The sequence below is a fragment of the Pseudonaja textilis genome, chromosome 2 (assembly GCF_049901715.1).
Source record: "Pseudonaja textilis isolate UNSWEBS1 chromosome 2, rPseTex1.2, whole genome shotgun sequence".
Classification (NCBI taxonomy): Eukaryota; Metazoa; Chordata; class Lepidosauria; order Squamata; family Elapidae; genus Pseudonaja; species Pseudonaja textilis.
This window is the reverse complement of record NC_141991.1, coordinates 241,751,922-241,755,597: the sequence shown is the minus strand read 5'-3', so window position 1 is coordinate 241,755,597 and position 3,676 is coordinate 241,751,922. Positions and strand designations below refer to the sequence as shown.

Below are 3,676 nucleotides of genomic sequence, written 5' to 3'. Positions count from 1 at the left end.
CTGGTTGGCCTCTCGCCTGCTCTGGGAAACATTAAAAAAATAAAAAATAAAAACAACCCATGTAATAAACGGGGGAGGCAGGGCGCAAGAATGCTCACCGATATATAACTATCATTCTTCCAGCGCCTTGTCATTGCTACAGTATTTGCCCTCGCCTCTGTCAAACGCGGCGCTTTTGCCTTTTCCTCTAATCCGAGGCGATCTTTTGTTTATAAGCCTCCCGGTTTCCTGCCCAGCGAGGCCATCCAGGAATGTTTACAAATGTATTTAGGAAAATGGGGGAGGGGGGGAAATCCCGCCTATTTCTGACAATTGCTTCATTCACCTGTGTTTGATGGATTCTGGCCTGTAGCAATTAATCGTTGGCTGGTATTGATTAGTGAGGTGGGGGAGGGGAGAGAAAGCCAGCGAGTGACTTCCAGCGATGCCTTTCGCTGAAAGGAGCTGAGCTCCTAAATCTTGTTTTGGTTTTTTTTTTTTTTCCCTCGCCTTCCGTCCTCATCCTCCCCCCTCCCTCCCCCTAATTATCTCTTGTATATATTTAGAGGCGCTTGCATCCCCCCGGCTGCCTTGCTTGTCTTTCCAGGCGCTTGCAAAGCCTGCCCCGGAGGGAGGGAGGGAGGGAAGGGGGGGAGTTTTATCTGGCACGTCTGCCGGTGATTTATTATTAATTAGCATTCCTGCTCGTTTAATTACGAGCCCAGCCGCTCGCTTGTGGGAAACTCACGTTGGTGAGATGCAAACGCCCGAGTTTGGCTGTGCGTTAGGAGAAGAGATGTGGCTAGATAGGCGTCCTTTGTTCGTGTGTGTGTGTGTGTGTGTGTGTGTGTGTGTGTGTGGACGCTTGTCACCCATTTCCTAACAAGACAGTTTGGAAACACCGCGCGTCCACAGACGAGCTCTTCTCTCTTTCTCTCCTCCCCTCCTCTCCTCTTTCCTTCCTCCCTCCCTCCCACCCCTCTCCCCTTTCCGCTTTCTCATTCGTTCTTAGCGATGATAATTAACGTGAGAAACGTCTGAAATGCATATCGACCAGACTTTTATGCGGCGTTGTATCAGCAAGCCTAATAAACCAAGCGCCAGGACGCAGAAGCAAATCCCCCCCCCCCCCGTTTGTGGTCAGTTCCTCGCTCTCTGGGTCTTCCCCTTGTGGTGCGAACTGGAGGGACGGAGAAGGATGGCCAGATTTTTTTTTAAAATTTGATTACTTAAAATGCTACAAAAAGTAAAGTGAAATCTGGTGAAAAACAACACCGTCTTCTAATTCCTCTTTGGAATTCCTCCTGTTTGGAAGCCAGTGTCTTCGGGTGGGATTACCGGAATCCTACCTGAGAAGAAATCCTTTCGCTTTGCTTTTTTTTTTTTTTTTTTTGGAACCTTCAAGCGCCCTTATTCTAGAATAGGCCGAAGTAAAGGCGGGGTGGTGAGCGGAGGGGATCATACTTGAGGGGTGACTCCAAGGCAACTTTTGGGGGCTGCGAGGTGCAGTACCCTGGAAAAGACCAGTTAAGCGCCGCGGAAATGCTCCATTTTCGGCCGAGGGTTGCGTCTGCCGGCTTTTCACCTCGCCTCCAACTCTCGTAGGCGGAAAGTGGAAAGGTTGAAATAGGTCAGGAATTCCCACTAGCACTGATGGCGTTACCTAGTTTGGGTAATGGAAAATGCCTGCAAGAAAACCAAAGGACCCCCCCCCCCTGTCATTTCAACCCTGAGCAAAAAAATAAATATAACATTCTATTAATCCCCACTTTGTCTGCAGGGCCAAATTATCCGGGCTCCGAGACGGTTTAGTTCTTAACCCTGAAATTCAACTCACGCTTGTTCACATGGCAGCCCTTAGTCGATCGATGAGGAGAGGACCAAGACATCCACTCGGTCCGGTTTGAAGATGCGGCGCCTTAGCCTCGGCCCGTTTGTTGCAAAAGGCAGCTTTGGTTCGGTTCAGAGTTCAGGATTGAGGGCAGAATCTTCATTGGCGCCCCCTTCCGCCCCCTTCCCTATGTGACGTCAATTCGCGATTTAGATCCCTGACCTTTCATGGCCCGGAAAACACGAACGCCCGGAAAGACCCGGACTGGTGAAACCACCTTTTTAGAGGGTATTTGAACGGAGGAGATTTTCTACCTCAAACGCGAAGCCCTCCGCCATCTGATGGCTTCAAACCTTGGGACCAGATGGTGGGGTCTTTCTCCTACACATCTGCTCCCTTTTTTTTTTCCCTCCACCCGGGTTTTACACACACAAACGTTGCAGAACTGATTCAGGGACTAAATAAACAAGGCCGTCTGAATACAGTCTCCGCGAAAACCAGCAAAACAGGGGGGAGAAGCTGAGAAGGGGACAAAAGCCCCCCCCCCACACACACACACCTATCAATTATTAAAATAATTCACGGGGATTCTGGTGAGCTGGACCGAAGAGACAATAATTGCGGGCGGCGGGATGGGAGAGGAATAAACGGAGGTGCTCACCAAACTGGCAGTTCTAGCAGACGAAAGATGGTACGCGGTTGATCTCCAACCTTGGGGGGCACCCCCAGAACTTTTTGGGTTAGTCAATGTCCCACGTCGCTTCGCCGGGGGGCCGGGCTGACGCGGTGGAGCGCCTCGTTAAAGAAGAAGGAAGCCTTGCTTTCTCTTCCTCTTCTCCTCCCCTCTCTCTCTGCCTCGACCCCCCCCCCCTCACCCCCACCCCCAGCCTTTCCTGGAGCCATTAAAAATGCATATTCGAGCCCCACAGAGTGAGAAGAGTCGTTTAGACTGGCCTGGTTTCTCTTTATATTTATTGTCGGTTTAGGCTGTGCGCCCTTGATAGAAACCGTTCCTTTTAATATATATATATGTGTGTGTGTGAGAGAGAGAGAGAGCGTCCGGTAGGTGTCATTTCAACAAGAAAACACCACAAATAAAAATGCAGTGCAGATTTATACCCGCCTTGTAGGAAGGTGCGATGGTTTGGTCCTGGTGATGAAAGATCCCTTGAGTCTTTCCCAAGTCGCTTTGAGAAAAGGCCAGTTAATTGTTTTCACCTTTGCGATAAATTACACTTATGCAAAACTAGCTCGCCGGTCTCTTCCCCCCCACCCCCACCCTTTTCCTCCCGGCCGTCCCTTCCCCACCCCCTAAATTTAACGATTTTCAATTAGGAGAAACATCAGGAGAGAGAGAAGGCGAGGAGAGGGAAAGAGAAGCAGGTGCTAATCCCAGTAAGGTGCAGTATGTACACACTACAGGTATAGGTGGGCCCTATCAGGTCGTAACTACAGGTATAGGTGGGCCCTATCAGGTCGTAAGGTAAGGACAAATCCTCTCTCCCTTTGCCCCAACTTCGGGGGATAGTTAGGAATGAGAGAAGAGCCCTTCAGAAGGAGACCGTCGCTTCTGACCCATCGACACACGAGACTTCCTCCATGGCCGGAGCCACTCTGAGGATCAAGGAGTGACACCCTCTCCTTGGCAAGAACGACGGACAACATTGGGCCCCCCTGAGCAGCCCCGGCTTATCAATTATCACCCCCTTATTAACCTCCCGCCTTTCTCCCTCGAGGGAGGCTGCGGAGCGGGGAAGTTCTCTCCTTCCGCGGCGCAATTCCTTGGCGTCGGGTGGGCGCTTAAACACCCCCCCACTCACACACGCATACATTTGACGCCTGCAAAAGCAACCCAGCCGCTGACCT

The 3,676-nt window shown here is 50.9% G+C and overlaps 1 long non-coding RNA gene across 1 annotated transcript; it reads right to left on the bottom strand.

Annotated features, from left to right (window-relative positions):
• Positions 1-1,198: 1,198 nt before the first annotated feature.
• On the bottom strand, positions 1,199-2,320 carry LOC148127442 (uncharacterized). Its single transcript, XR_015741516.1, has 2 exons — positions 1,817-2,320; positions 1,199-1,665 (listed from the first exon to the last, which is right to left on the bottom strand). It is a non-coding gene; the product is annotated as an uncharacterized LOC148127442 (long non-coding RNA).
• Positions 2,321-3,676: the final 1,356 nt, after the last annotated feature.